The sequence below is a fragment of the Protopterus annectens genome, chromosome 2.part2, assembly GCF_019279795.1.
Source record: "Protopterus annectens isolate FY-2018-M chromosome 2.part2, PAN1.0, whole genome shotgun sequence".
Lineage (NCBI taxonomy): Eukaryota > Metazoa > Chordata > Ceratodontiformes > Protopteridae > Protopterus > Protopterus annectens.
In genome coordinates, this window is record NC_056730.1 from 440,032,299 (window position 1) to 440,049,470 (window position 17,172).

Below are 17,172 nucleotides of genomic sequence, written 5' to 3' on the forward strand. Positions count from 1 at the left end.
GAAATGAAAATACACATTTTTCTAGTACTTGTGCCTTTGATTCCTTTTTCTGTCCTACTCAAGACAGATGGCATCTGCAAACAGGGTACACCAGGCACATTATATTCATCTCATCACTCCTATTGTCCTTAGCCGTTTACTCTCTGCAGATGTTGCAGTGCACGCTAGACTTCCTTAGTGCTCTTGCCATTTCTGGTGGCTGATACAATGATACATTTTAATTCATATTTAATCCACAGAGGGCAGCATTATTTAGTATGAAGGAAACACATACATTACAAAAGAAATAACACCTTTTTAAATAGTTATTACATAATATGTACTCCATTTTTCTTCATGTCTGTCTTTTGACTTGAAATGTGATATGCTCTGCAGACATGCACTAATGAATGTAGCAGTGCTTTTGCATTTAGTTCACCATGTGACTGCAGTTTGTGCCACTTTTAAAAGTAGCAGTGAAACAAAGTGCAGTTAATTCATGCACATGAGCAGTGTATTTCACAATAAAGGATCACGGGAGGTGAGTTTTAATTAAAAGTTTGAAATATTTTGAGGATTGCTGTGACAGAAATTTCAGTGTTCAGTAGCAAGTGAAAAACTGTCAGACACACACTGATCTGAGTTTATGTGCGACCTCTCCTTCATTTAGAGTACAGTGTGATGCACTCTTACGGGAGGTAAAATTATTCTGCTGTATAATAGATTTTTACAATGGTGTACCAAGGATGGGGCTTCGGGAATTGTCTGCCCCAGGAGCAGGCAAGCAGGTGGTGGTATATTATTCAAGGAGAAAGGGGCAGCTGGCCCATGTAGAAGGTGTTAAGGTACACAATCTACAGATGCTGAAGGTGCAGTTATGCAATACCAAATGTATTCAGAAATTAATGCAATACTGTATATGCTGTCATGGCTGAAGCACTGAACTTGAAGTGTAGCAAACTGCTTATTACATTTGTAGCAAGTGGCTCGCTGTCACTTCATAACAGAAGGGTCTATCTTAAGCTATTTTTTCCTGCTTTTCTTTTTAAAAGGGCCTTTTTTTCTTTGTTCTTTTAATTCTTCTCAACAGTCAACGTGTCTTTTTTCTTTTGCAACTATCATGAATGCAAGATAACGTAAACTGACTGACACTTAAATGAAAGCAAAGTTCTTACATCTTTGATTGTAATTAAATGTACCCAAAAAGTTGTGTTTGCTTCCATAGATTCCCAACTACTCTATGCGGTTTACCTGTAAACAGATGCTCCTGGCTCCCAAATGAAACGTCGTGTATTTTGATTCTACTTGCTTTCCCTTCCTTTCAGAATTCATGACTCTGGCACCTTAGGCTTTCACTGCAACAGCAAAATTTGACAGCTTCCTTACTGCTGCCTCTGGTGCCTTACCTTTACCATGCTGTCTATGCCCTTCCATTATCCCCACCCTTCTCCTATATCTACCCCCACTACATAAACACAGACATGTCCCTCCAGCTCCCTTCTTTATTGCTATATTTTGGCCTTAGCCTAAATACCTTTTCATATTTCCTTCTTTCCTGCTTGTACTAGATTCTCAGTGCTGTGACCTTATTGCAGCGTGGTAGTATATGGATCAGTTGTTACTCATGTATTACTGCTGTGCACTTTATACATTTGTCCATCTCCAGGCTACATACTCATGCTACTGATGTTGTACTTATATAATTAATCAAGACTGGTTTGAAGTTGAACTTTGTCATAGAAAGAATCAGAAAACATTTTAATATTTTGTATTTTTTCAGGAATTCTGTGAAAGAGAAACAAGATACTTTCCAAGAACATTAGGCAAAGGCATTAAGCGACCCATTGTGCATTATCATGTCATGCAAGAGCTACCTACATTCTATGCTATGACTCATCCTTGGGCTTATCATTCTGCTCTCTTGGATCTTTACATTTACCCGAATGTGGAAATTGAATTGCAATGAATGGGAAGATGAGCACTGTGATCGGTTTAAAATCTTCTTAAATGAATGTGCACTTGTCTTTTTCATTGTTACTGGCATTTGTTTATTCATCCTAGGTGAAAAAATACTGAGCTTGACAGAAAGTCAGGAATGTTCATCAATAAGCGAAGAGTTTCAGCTACAGAACCCGGAATTTGAATCATACCAGGATATTAATAGTAAGTCCATCCATTCATGCTATACTAGTCATTAGCAGACCAGTTCTAGAATATTTAGGGATAATATTTTTATATGTGATCCAAGGGAGCCCGCAGGATTTTTTGCAGGGGGGTGCAAACACAAGCCCCGCCCATGCAGCCCCACCCCCTCTGCTGTCCCCGCCCACTCAGCCCCACCCACGCAGCCATTCCAGTGTCCCATTACTTAGCTATTTCTCCCCATTTGTCATAGACACTGTTCAAATCTCTCAATGTGCATACTGTTTTATGCTTTACTTCTACAATGATTTCAGATATTTGGATTTCATTTACAACTTTTATTTCAACTTTTGTAGCACAAACACTGATAGACATTTACTAAACCTAAACAAAGCAATAGTCTTACAATGAAAACAGACTTAGCATTAAAACTTCTCTACCTTTGAAACCCACATTCAGTGAAACAACATTGAAATCCGCATTCAAAGAAAATGCATCTGGCCAGTGGTAGGGTAAGTTTACCTTTGGGCTGTTTTCAAATCATAGACTCCTTGAACACATTTTTAGAACCATGGAAAAGTTATTTGATTCACCTTCCTGACTGTATTAATTATACTATATAATAATTGAATTATATCCCTTGTATAATACAGCACCACTTGTTAGAGCGTGTTTTAAATTTATAGTTCTGAACATTTTTCCTTTAAACAATGAAACAAATCATATGAACCAGTAATGACAACCTGCACAATTCAGAACATTTCAACCATAAAGGGCCACTTTACTCAAACTTCTGTCATACAATCCACCAATATCAATTAATATGCAAAATCTTTGCAGAAGTAAAAGTCATCTGAATAATTCCACATTAAAGAGATCTGAAACCAGTGAAGAGGTTATTGCTAGAAAACAACTTTATATTTCAGTGTTTAATCTACAAATTCAATGCCTGCTGCCCTTGAAGAATCGAGTGCCTACGTTATATTAAAAAAATGGTAAGCTGGTATATTGCAATAGGGAATGGGTGGCAAGCTGAAAACCAAGTTCATAGTTATTAGGCATCTCATCCAAAGGAGGACATACTCAGGACTGTAGCACTCCACCTCCTTAAAATACAAATCTACATGTTGTGGGAGTAGAACCTATAGCCTTCTGTATCAAGATGCAATTATGCTACCTGCGGTGCTGCTTTAAAAATTCTATACCACAATAGTGATACCATTTGCTAAACAAAACAGTTGCACATTTTAAGTAGGCTTAGCATGAGCAGCAGTAAATTTCTCTTCCCTTGAAGCTCACAATTCCTTGAAAATGCACTTGAAAATAAAATCTACCTGCCAACTCTAACTAGGGCATTTCACTCTCTCTCTCACACACACACCTCAACCTCTTAGTGCAAGAAATCTGGACAAAGCCTAAAATAAATAGGAACAGATTATAAATATTGTTGTCATGAACTTAGAACACTGCTAGAATCTGCACCTGCTTCTGACAAAGTACCTTCCTGATGACACACAGGACAAATATACATTTGTGCAGTTATTCAAACCCAGACTGTTTTTAAAATAAAAAAGTCACTTACTACTAATGGACAAATTACACTACCAAAGAAAAATAAGTAGTAGATCAATAACTACAAACAGGTCTAATTAAAGAGCTGAATAATATTACCTATGTACTTTCCTCACAGTGCGACTCAGTGTCTTAACTACTACAATTTGTGCCAAACCTGAAGTGCTGAGAGCAAAACAGAATAATGGAATCACTGGAGATAATTGAAAATAGTTTAGAACATTACTTTGCTAAAATATTATGAAAACAGCATGAGCTACAGAATTTCTTGGGAAGAAACTGAAATGCAAAGTAACATTAGTCAACCATTTCATTTACAGCCCCATGGGTGCTTAATGTAATGAAATAAGTACTTTGCCTGCAATTTCATAACATACACTTTTAGATACCTCCTGTACCACGATGTATACTAGGTGTGCCCATCCAAAGAAATGTCCCTGAAGTACAGATACATAATCTCACAAAAAATAAAATTAATGGTTTAGAATGGCACTTGCTCACTAAAGCAATTATATGAGTCAGCATTAAAAAATTAAAAGCACTACACTCTCACAAAGTCCTCTTGAGTACCTTGTTCCCCATTGGCCGTTTTTTTTTCAATTATAAAGGAATTCCCAATACTATTCTAGCATGTCCAAAGGTCAGTTGTCAATCTTCTCTCCGGTCCAGCTGGTGAATCTGGGAATCTTGAGGCAATGTTACAACTGCCTCATGTACACAGACAACCCTCTCCTCCTCCCAATAAATTCCAACACATGTGAGAGATGCATCCATATAGCCAAACTGGAGGCTAAGCTCTCTCAACTCAGTACTGGCGTAACCAGTCAGGAGGAGAAGGAAACCACACTCAGTACAATTCCAGTCTCACATAGACCTACCACGACAGCAGACCAAACACATAAACACACAAAAACATACTCGGGAGGCTCTAAATAAAAATCTGCCTAAGCAGCAGAGACCTCCAAAGCAGACACCCAAGCAACTGCTACCCCAAAACAAAACACGTGCAACACATATCTCACAAAGCCAGTGTGCCGAACAGTCACAGCTCTTAAGGCTAAACACACCTGATACACTTGTAATAGGTGACTCTATCGTCAGGCACACTGACGTCCCGCTCACCAGGCTGAACAAGGAGAAGGTCACGGTGAGCTGCCTGTCGGGCGCTAGGATCTGCCACATAACACAAGCACTCAGGTCACTCCAAGGCAAGTACAAATATGACTCAGTCATTGTCCATGCTGGTGTGAATGACCTGAGACGTACCTCCCTGGACTACATGAAAAGAGACATACAGGAGCTCTCTGAGCATGTGGCCCAGGCCGGTATGACCCTGACCTTGAGTAGCATCTTACCCTCACCAAGAATGATGCCACAATATGAAGACAAGATGATCAATTTCAACAATTGGCTTAAGTATTGGTGTCATTCAAAGGGGATCCAATGCCTGTCAGCCTGGGATGACATGCTCGACAAGCCACGATGCTTCGCTAGGGATGGCTTGCACCTGTCACCCCTGGGCTTTCAGATATTGGCAAAGGCTCTTTCCACCCCTATAGTGCCTTTTTTAGGCAAGGCTCAAAAGACAAACCCCACCTCCATAGGTATCACCAGGGATAAGAAACTAAGAGTAATGCTACTTAATGCCAGAAGTCTAAACCTCAAGATGCACGCACTCGAAACATCAATATCTGTGCAGTAAGAGAAACCTGGTTCAAGGCTCCTGAGAGCACCCCAGCACTACCAGGTTATACCTCATACCATGCTTTTCGGCCCCAAAACTTGGACCGACCCACAAAAGGAGGGGGAGTATCAATATTCTTCAAAGATACCCACACCTCCAGGTGGTGGCACAGCACAAAGCATCAGAGACTATCCATGTGCAACTAACAGTGGGTAAAACTGCCTTCCAGTTTATAGCCTGCTACAGACCACCCTCCCTAACCCAGGAACCCCACTCGGCCTTCCTGAGAACACTGGAAAATATGAAGGTCTCTCCAAACACCATTATATTGGGCGACTTCAACTACCCAAACATAGACTGGGAGCATTACTCTAGCTCTAACACCCTAGCCCAAAGGTTCCCAGAATTTATAAACTCAAATGCTATGGAACAACTTGTTACCACTCCCACAAGAGGGGAAAACATACTGGACCTGATCATCACCAAAATGGGGACTCTATGCTCCAGACCAGAAGTGTATCCCTCACTGGTAAGATCAGACCATAAACTAATCTCACTGGATATTTACATCCCGACACCACCCCCTGCCCAGAAAACCACAGTGAAAAACTTCTCTAATGCAAATTTCACACTCCTCAAAACCGAGGTGGAATCCTTCAAAGCCCCCGGGCCTGTGGAATCCTTTATAAACGCATTCTATGAACACCTTCAGGAATGCATGGATCATGCGATCCCAAATAAAACCAAGACCCAATCCTCCAAAGGCAGACGTCCTGTCTGGTGGACCCCAGCCATAAACAAACTATACAATAGAAGGAGGAAGCTACTAAATGATAGAGCACAATTCCAAAAAGGGAAGGCATCTCTGATCAGTATTAGCAAAAAACTACGGGCACTCATAAAATCGTCTAAGGCCAGCTTCGAGAGAAAAATTGCACAGGACACTAAGGATAATCACAAGGCTTTCTTTAGTTATGTTAGGAACCTGGGTGGTAATTCCCAGATATGCTCAGAATTAGTCCAAAATGACAAAAAATACACCTAACCCACAGACATTGCCAACATCCTAGCTGACAGGTTCAGCGCAAACTTCTTCCCCACCAAAAGGGCAAATATCTATCCCAGCAGAGTGCTGCCCCCCTGACATCTCAGATGCTCTGGTAAGAGCCGCCCTCACCAAAGCAAAAAACACAGCATCAATGGGACCAGACGGTGTCCCGGGCTGCATCCTACATGAACTCCAAGAAGAGTTAAACCCATACATAAAACTATTGCTCAATCTCAGCCTTACTACAGGATATGTACCCAAAGAGTGGCGTACAGCAAGTGTGGTCCCTCTCCACAAAGGTGGTGCCTCAACGGATCCTGGAAACTATCGCCCCATAAGCCTGACTAGCTTGGTCTGCAAAGCTATGGAAAGGATCATCATGGACCTCATAAATAAAGATATTGGGGACCTACAGACACTGGATCCTACACAGTTCGGCTTTGTTAAGGGCAGATCCTGCCTCTTAAACCTGGCTGATTTCTTTGAAACAGTCACCAAGGCCATTAACTAGGGGAAGGTGGTCCACACAGCCTACCTGGACCTCGCAAAAGCCTTCGATACAATACCCCACTCGGGCATTATAGATAAGCTCACCAGCTTAAATATAAACCCCTATGTCACTAGATGGGTTGCAAACTGGCTCAAGGACAGAACCCACATGGTTAGAATTGCTGAAGCTATGTCAGACTCCAAACCAGTTACAAGTGGTGTCCCACAAGGCTCAGTCCTGGGACCTCTCTTGTTCGGTATATATTTCTCGGAGGTACAGGCCAACACGGAAGGACTGTGGCTGACCAAGTTCGCAGATGACTGCAAACTGGGCGCCATAATCGACTCTCCAGCCGACACAAGCATCCTCCAAAAGGGCCTCATAGAAACAGACAACTGGTGCCAGAGCCATGGCCTCAAGCTAAATGCTAAAAAGTGTATAGTCATCCCCTTTGCAAAAACAAAGTGCCCACAAATTACCACATAGGTGGTAATCCATTAAGTACAGAAGAAGTAATTAGGGACCTGGGGACCCAAGTTGATAGCAATCTCTCATTTGACAACCATGTGGCCAAAGTGGTTAGAAAAACATTTTATATAGCCCACCTAATCATGAAAGGATTCACATCTAGATCAGGGGAGGTCATTGTGCCTCTTTACTCATCCCTCATCAAGCCCATAATTGAGTACAATGCCCCTTTTGGGATATACCTTACCAGACACCTGCAGCAACTGGAAAGACCCCAAAAGTACCTCGCCAAGAGGATCAAAGGGCTCAAACAAATGACATATGCTGCCCGGTTAAAGAAACTCCAGTTCTACTCAGTGGCATACTGCCTGTTCAGAGGCGATCTGTGCCTGACGTATAAAGCCATGTCCAACCCGGAATTAATGGACACGCTGCACCTCAGAAAATCCAAATCCCATCGAGCTACACGCTCGAGAGACTTGAACCTCAGCATTGAAATAAATAGGACATGCTGGAGGGACAGATTCATAACCCAGAGGCTCCCTTCACTCTGTAATAAAATCCCAGTCCAGGTTAGGCAGAGTCCCTCATTGACTCTCTTCAAGAGGAATCTTGATGAGTGGATGGGAGATCGTAGGTTTACCCCGGGTATCACTTCTGTGTCACTGTTAGACAGAGGCACAGTATACTAACCTCAAAAAAGGGCATAGCAAAATTAATTTAAAATGGGTGGCAAAAACCAAACACATTCTGGCTAGGCTTATAAATGCCCTAGGGCAGATAGCCTAGTATGAACCTATGAACATATGAACCTATACCTACTGATAAAGAATGAAGCACTTCAGCTGAGACTTGCACTCGGATCCTTTACCTGAGTCTACAAGATACTTGTATACAAAAATACCAGCTACATTATTAAAAGAACTAGAATATAAATATACTTCTATCACCTTAATCCTTCCCAGCATGAAATCAGTGACTACAAAAGTAATTCCATATTACATACGGAATATGTGCTTTTTTCATTTATTGAGAGTTCGTAAAAACACCTCTGAAAAATAATTCAGTACTATTGCTTGAAAGTGAACCCATCCATTTCAGAATATCATGTTTTCCCACTATTAGCTATGAAACTGAAAAGACTAGATAAAATATTTCCTAGAACAAAACAGTGGCCACACAAATAATTTTGCATTAAGATACATTTTTCATAAATAATGAATAAATAAAATTCCACATTGTCTGACTCTTAGAAAGTCACTTAACTTTGTTATACTCCCTTGGATAAAGTGAACTTCTCATTAGGTCTACTTCTTAATTTCGAACTTTCAAAACGAGGACGGAGGACTAAACTTGAGAACTATGCCATATGACAAGTTAACTACTGTGACACTGCACTGCTGTCCTTTATTAGTAATAAAATGACTTGATAACAACTACTTAATATGCATTAGTGAATAATTGTTACACTTCGGCAGCACTGTACAAGTTTACTTATAAAAAATGTATTCCTATCTGTAGATTTCCCATATCACATAAATTCTTAGTGCAAGACTGACTTTCAACAGAGAATGTAAAATGATGCATTGTCCTCTACAGCACTGCCCATGATAGTTATGTTGGATAATAAACTATTCCAAATTCCTGTTTATGTACAGTTTGCTCACTTAAAACTGCTGTTTGAAGTATGCTCTCTGCAGAGCTGTCACTTCTTGATGACCATTGTGGTCACTGACCAGGCAAAATCTAATATCTTTGTATTTCAAATTAGTTCAAGTACCAGACCCAGTAATTTTCTGTAACAACAAGCAAGAGCTACTATAGTGGCGGCTCAGATTACAACACTCTCTGGCAGAATGAAGGATGTCAATAAAAGCAAGCTGCATAAAATATTATATTTTACATTTTTTATATATTTTGCTAACAATGTTCTAGATAATTTTTTTGAGATTAATATATAAATACTTCATGTGAACATATCTACAAAAGTAACATGGACAAGTGGAGGAAAACTGAATGCTAATACACTGCCACTATAACCATTAACTAACTACTCAATCGTTACCTCAATAAACTCTACAGTGGATCATACAATACATATCTGCCAAACTAAACAACATGTGGCTAGACATTGTGCTAACAGGTTTTGTATTGTGTAAGGAGAAAGCTCATTTTAGTTATGAATGTGAAGTAAGAAGTATAAAATATAGAGGGTGTATAAACTCGGATGCTAATGAACAGCAGGAACAACAAGAAAATATTAGTCAGTTTGTAGAAGAGCAAAATTAAGTAGGCTGGAGGGAAGTAAAAGAATATGACTTGAGCAGCGTACCTCACAGGACAAAGCTCGGAGACTAGATAATACTTTATTATCAAACTTATAAAATTGGTTTTAATGGCTGTCAGGTCGGACTAGTGAGCTTCTACCATCTCTTGGCACACAATATTGTCTATCTGGCACCTACCTCTCTCACATCTACGTTCGTCCGCAGTGGGAACGTCCTCTGGAATTCAAATTTGAGTAGCCGCGAAAAACAAAGCCGCAAACCATCGGTCGCACAGACGCTAAAGATGAAAAAAGGTCGCAAACACCTGTTGCATCTGTGCGACTATACGGGACGCAAAGGGCGTTCTTAAAGAGGAATGCCCTTTAAAATTTTTTTTTTTTTTAAATTAAAATAAAATGAATTTCTTGGCCAGCCGTTTCCAGGGGGGTGCAAGTGCACCCCCTTGCACCTGCCTGCGGGCGCCCTTGATGTGATCTATTCAGACTTCACAGAACACTCATTTGATTGTGGTTATACCAAGGATTTCCTATATATTCAGTTGTAACTGGTAAGTATAGTGATTAGACATAACTTAGGCCATATAGTGACAGTACTTGGTGGGAGTACAGTAGCTGGATAAGTTATGGCCTGTATGGTTCTTAAATACATTACAGGATCATAGGAAGTTACTAGGCTATTGGCCCTGAGGCCCTTACAAGCCTAGTCAAGAATTTAGCCCATGTTCCAACAAGTCAGCACCCTATGTCTCTGTCCAGCAGGGAAATAGGTGGAATCCCAGAGGTTTATTTACTGTTTCCCATCCAGTTATCCAGGTTGCGCTTAAAAAGGTTTAATGAGGTACTCTGCTTTACATGGAGAGGGAGTCTGTTTCACAAAAGGGGGAGTTTCTGGGACACAAATCTGTCCTGCCAACAAGTCCTATTGATGTCACAGACCAGGTTGAGGTTGTGCGTGCGGGTTACTCGAGTGGAGCTTGACTTGCAGATATGCAGCAGTCCCATCAGGGCGGGGTCTAAAATTGCTTTGCATGTCAGACAGAGGTCACATCTGAGGAGTCTGTAGGAGACTGAGTAGAGGGACAAGGCTTTTAGCCTATCTGTGTAGGGTAGATGTTTGAGGCCCTGGATTCTCCGGGTGAGGAATCCCTGTGGTCTCTCCAGCTGCTGCATGTGCTTTGTGAGGTACATACTGAAAGGGGCATTGTATTCAGTAATTAGTCTTATAAGGGAAGAATACAGGGATGTTAAGACCACCTTGTCCCTGGATGAGATAACCTTACTAATGAGGTGGGCCATGTAGAAAGCTTTCCATACAATGGAGGCAATATGGTGGTCAAAAGTCAGTTTGCTATCAACCTGGATTCCCAAGTCCCTCACAACTGATTGCATGCTTAGTGCCTTATTATCAATGTGGTAATTTGTGGGGGTGTCATTTTCCCCAAAAGGGATGATGGTGCATTTTTTGGGATTCAGTTTGAGGCCATGTGTCTGGCACCTGTCATTTGTTTGGGTGAGACCCTCTTGGAGGATGTCCACATCACTAGGGCAATTGATGACAGCACCCAGCTTGCAGTCATCTGCAAACTTGATCATCCACAGCCCACTAGATTTGGCCTGCACCACTGAGAAGTATATCCCAAACAGCAGAGGCTCCAAGACCAATCCCTGGGGTGCACCACTTGTTACAGGTCTACTACTTGAGGTGGCTTCCCCTATTTTGACTAAATGGGTTCTATCAGTGAGCCAGTTTGCTACCCATCTGGTAGCATATGGATTGATGCCCAGTTGAGAGAGTTTATCTATTATACCTGAATGGGGAATAATATGGAAGGCCTTGGCCAGGTCAAGGTAGGAGGTGTGCACCATCTTCCCCTTGTCTATGGCCTTGGTGACTGTCTCAAAGAAGTTGACCAAATTTAACAGGTATGACCTCCCCCTTGACAAAACCAAACTGTGTGGGATCAAGTGTCTGAAGGTTGCCAATATCCTTGTTAATGAGGTCAATGATAATTCGCTCCATGGCCTTGCAGATCAGGCTAGTTAGGCTGATGAGTCTATAATTTCCTGGACTGGTGGACGCTCCACCTTTGTGCAAAGGGATGACAGTAGCTGTGCTCCACTTGGCTGAGACAAAGCTGATACTCAGGCTTTGGTTGAATAGGGTGCCTAATGGTACTGCAAGTTCTTCCCTGAGTTCATGTAGGATGCAGCCTAGGATGTTATCGGGTCCCATGGAGACTGTATGTTTTGCCTTTGCGAGGGCAGTGATGACTTGCTCCCAAGAGATAAGGGGAGGGGGGCAGGTACTGGGGATGCCCTGTTTTACTGGTGGGGGACAGAGGAATGAAGTTTTCACTGAACCTGTCTGCCAGCAGGTTGGCTATATCTACAGGGTTTGTGTATGTGCTGGCCTTGACCATCAGTTCTGAGCAGATCTGGGTGCTTCCCATGAGATTGCGGACATATGTGAAGAAAGCCTTATGACTGTCCCTAGTAGATGTGGCCAGTTTGAACTCGGAATTTGCTTTGGAGGATTTCACTAGTGCTCTTATTTGTTTGTTCAGGCTAAGGAGAGATTTCTTCCAATAAGATATCTGTTCCTTCTTGGTCCTGGACAGCAATTTTTCCTTTTTAATATAGAGTTTATTTATTGTAGATGTCCACCAGACAGGTTTACTCTTAGTTGAGGAGGATGACGTCATCCTGTCTGGTATTCCTGATTACATGCAGCTATATAAATGTTGATATAGTACTTTGGTGTAAGTTTGGACATATGTGCCACTTTCTGTGGAGGGGGCTGTGAAGCTGTTTATTCCTTCCCTCAGGAGGTTGTAATCAGCTTTGGAGAAGTTTTTTGTTTGATCCTGGCTGGGGTGGGGTGGGGGTGGGGGGGCAGGGGAGATGGTGACTTTGAAAGTGACTGCTTTGTGGTCGGATCTTACTAGGGATGATGACACTGTAGGGATGCTGCAGTGGTTACTCATGTTGGTTAATACCAAGTTCAAGATATTTTCACCTCTTGTGGGGGTGTCAACCAACTAGTCCAAGGCATTTGCACTGACGGAATCAAGGAATCTCTGGGCATTTGTGTTTTGGCATGAATATTTCATCCACTCTATGGTTGGATAGTTAAAGTCACCCAGGATCAGGGCACATGACATTTAATTTAAAATGGCAGCATCCATAGCACAACAGTAACATCACTTTGCTTATATTCTAAGAAGACATACACCATCTGTAACTAAAATGTTCTCTTCCTCATTCTTACACTATTTTCTTAAATGGAAATGTTATCACTTATTATCATAGCGATATAGAGAGTGCTGGTATAATTTAACAATAAATGAATGAAACAAAACAAGATATGGTAATATCCTCCATTTCTGTAAAAAAATTGTTTTACAGCACTGAAAAATTAAAACCTTTTATTGTGACTTTATCAGACTTTTGTTCTGACAGTAAATTTTACAGAAATGGAGGACATGATGATGTTTTGTTTATAACATTTTTTAAATCTTATGAATTACAGTTGTATTGTGAGACACTGGAAGCACCAACAGTCCATGGTGATGTGACAAGAGTAAATTCATGAGATACAGACAACTCTGCATGAACTATAAGATGTTTTGAGCCTGATATTTTGATAGAAGGTTCCAGTAACAACACAAATTCATCTTTGTCCCTTTTAAAGCTCATGCCAGATTGACAATAACCTTACCTGACCTAAGGTATCTGTGTCTATGTATAATCCACTGAGATTAGGATTCACTATATTGCCATTGCCAGCTCTTATTTAACTGATTTTGCATCATGTATCTTACATGTCTGTATTAGACGTTTTAGGATATGTTGCCCACATCAAGACATATTAGCAAGGTCTAGTAATATATATATTTTTTGCAGTTTTTTTTTTTTGGAGGTATGAGACTGAATTGCTGGAAGGATACTACTTTTTTTCACAAGGCAGAGTTTTCCTACCATGGCTATTATTATTAATAATAATGTTAAACTTCTCAGTACAGCAGAGATGCATATATCAATGTATTAGATAGCCAGTTCAGAATGATATATAGCAGAGGAGGAATAAGCACAAATTAGGGGAAAGCAGACAGTGAAATACAGTTGTAGTCTCAATTCCACAAGCAACATAATCACAACACGTAGGTCAGGGTAGTACTGGCTACATTAAGATTTTGATTATGATTTTTATGAATAGCTGTTTAACTCATAACATATCTTCTCTCTTTATTTTCTGTAGGAGACTCTGTTATATCATTTTACCCACCACCATCACCTTACTCTGCTGTAGCAGCACCAGTCACTAGAAGTCCATGTACACACAATTCTTATTTTCATGCTGAAGATCCGCCATCATGCTACAGTATTTTTAATAATGGGTAATGCATGTTCCCTTACTAAGATGAAATGTGGTTGTTGTATTGAAAGCTAATACACCTTACATTAAGAAAATTGAGTACTTAGAAGTGTGAATATGTTAATGATTAAATGAAAAATAGTTCAATGTAGTCTTGCCTTCAGAGAAAAACTGAAGAAATGTGTTACATGTGAAGTACTGGAGATGTTATCTAGAAGTAATTTAGAGAAATGTGCCCCATGGCAATTTACTTAGACAAAAATAATTGCATAAACAGTCATCATATGTTTTTTTTCTGATTTAATCAATGTAAATGGGTGCCACTTTCTGAGGTGGGGTTGTAGCAGAACTGTAGGAAGTAGTAGGTTTATCTCCTTCCATTAAATATTATCCTCATGAAGTTATAACCCAGCAGCTTATCAGCTGCACTTGCTGTTGCATGCCATTAACTGTAGTGATTCATACCTGAGGAGGAACACAGGAACAGGGGACAATATTAGGCTAGCAATAATGGGGACCATAAAGGTGCCTACCAGTATAAACCTTTAACTAGTAATGCTCAACTCCCAAAGCACAAAGACACCTAGTTGTATCTTTCTTAAGAGTATTTTCTGAATAGTGTATCTGTGTGACATTTTTACCTTTTGTTTTAGATGACTTTTTGGATATTTTGAAGGCATTTTAATGCCTATGTTCATCAGGTTTAATCTTAAGCTTTCTGTTTCCAAAAGATAGCTGAACAATCCACTTATGCTATACTGCCCAGCTCAGAAAAAGGGAGAAACATGGTATCTCTTCAGCAAGTGGGGTTTGGCTTTATTGGTCTAAAGACATCAGTAAAGACTTAAAAAGTAAAAAGTGAAAAAATCTTGGACATTCAGAAGCCATGTAGCTGAAACACTAGCATATCCTGGAGGGGGTCATTTGCATATATCCTATAAGTATTCCTCCACTACAAGAGGTTAAATGCATTACACAGTGAAGACTCTGACTTTTGCTGGGTCTTTCTTGGAGTTTTTATTTTTAGATTTCAGGATAGAAACAGATGCCGTAAAATGGGAGCTATGTCAGCCTTTTAGATACTGACTTGTTTTTCTTTGTAAACCAGTATCTATGGACTAGCTTTCTGAGTATTGTGAAGTGTTCAGATTTTTCACATTGATTTAAATGTAATGTTATTTGCTCTATTGATATCTTTCAGGTGACCTTAAGAACAGGAAGATGCTCATAAACGTGGGCAATTAATACATTTCTCTTGGAAAATGATGCATTTGATTTCTAATTTCATTTAGCTGAGCTCAAAGGGGTACAAAGAGCCACTTTACCACAAGACAATACAGCATATTCAATAACAATGGTGAGCATGTATCCAGAGGATAGTGTACCTTATCCTTCTTACACACCACCCAGCTATGAAGAAGCTGTGTTCACATCACTACAGAGGCACAACGTTGTGCAAGAAAATACATTGTGCTCAATTTCAGTGCCTGGTATGTTCCCAGAAGTCAGTATACCCTACCCCTTTTATGAGCCACCAAGCTATGAAGAAACAGTGTCCACACCGATACAAAGGGACAACTTTGTGCAAGAAAATACATCATGCTCAGTTTCAATGCCTAGTTTATTCTCGGAAGACAGTGTACTCAGCCTTTTCACTTGCCACCAAGAAATGAAGAAGTGGTTTCCATATCAGGGCAAAGTGCTATCTTTATGCAAGAAAATATACATTGCTCAATAACAACGCCAAGCATGTTCCCATAGGACAATACTCTACCCCTTTTATGCACCATCAAACTGTGACGAAGCTGTGTCCACGTCAATGCAGTCAACCACCACCGCACAAGAAACTACACTGTTCAATACTAGTGCTGAGTATGTCAGTAGAGGGTGATGTATTCTTCTGTCTCTTCATCTGACCAACCACAGAAAACAACTACGTGGCTTAAAATAAAACTGAAGTTATTTATTTCAAGCATTTAAAACTGAGAGCACTACAAAATACCAGTAAGAATAGGAGAATAAAAATCTAATCAGTATGCTGTCGTATCAGCATTCATCCTTCCAGGTATAGCAAACATCCCAGTAAGTTCTTTGACTATAAACAGCTTGCATTAATTGTTCAGGAAAACAAATGAAACTAACAAGTAAATATGAGTTATGAGCAAAAATGCCTTTTGTTCCGAACAACTATCTTTTCTTCAAGCACCAGATACTTGATGGACAAATTCATTGTTCATGCCCTGAAGCGACAAGGTCCCAGACTTAAAAATAAAAAAATGCCTCTTTTTTTCTCAGTGGTTTGGAATCCTGTACATATAACCCTAGATTAGTAATATTATTGAGTGCGAAAAGCTTTAAAAACTTGAATGGGCTTGCAGGTAGAACATTCCTGACATCTGGAATGCTACAAAAAACATACTGTAACCTTTTTTTTCTCTGCCCTATGCAGAGTACCTTATTGGAAGAAATTAAATCATGGACAACATAGTCACTGTGACAGATGTGACAACCAATGGCCACAAATCATTTTCCAGTGATGGTGATTTCCATTTCTGGAAGGGCATATGGACATACTAAGCAAGACCGATAGGGGAGAGTGCCTTGTCTGACACACTTAGTTTTGGGATAGCATTAGAAGAATGATATATGTCTGGAGTTCAAAGCAAACATCAAGTGTGATAACATTCCTTATTTGGTAATCTTTTTGTATGTCTATGGGGAAAGTTTAGTGACCACTGTACATAAGGAACTGACTATAACCTATACCAGGGGTCTGCAACCTTCAGTATCAAAAGAGCCATTTTTGACCCCTCTCCCACCAAATAAAATTCATCAAGAATCACAAAACCTATTTGACCCCTAAAATGAAGATAACACAGCATATAAAGTTTTATATATAGTTATTAGACTAAATATAAAAGAACTAAGTTTATAAGAGCAATATTTAAAATCCATCCCTATTTTTGTTCCTTTGCTGGGTCGATCACTCTCAGTGTGTACGCACGAGTGTGTGTGTGTGTGTGTGTGTGTGTGTGTGTGTGTGTGTGTGTGTGTGTGTGTGTGTGCGTGTGTGTGCGTGCGTGTGTGTGTGTGTGTCATATCTCTTAACCTCTTAGAACAATAAATA

At 40.2% G+C, this 17,172-nt stretch overlaps 1 long non-coding RNA gene across 1 annotated transcript; it reads left to right on the forward strand.

Annotated features, from left to right (window-relative positions):
• Positions 1-1,944: 1,944 nt before the first annotated feature.
• LOC122795664 lies at positions 1,945-16,909 on the forward strand. Its single transcript, XR_006363844.1, has 3 exons — positions 1,945-2,142; positions 13,929-14,067; positions 15,247-16,909. It is a non-coding gene; the product is annotated as an uncharacterized LOC122795664 (long non-coding RNA).
• Positions 16,910-17,172: the final 263 nt, after the last annotated feature.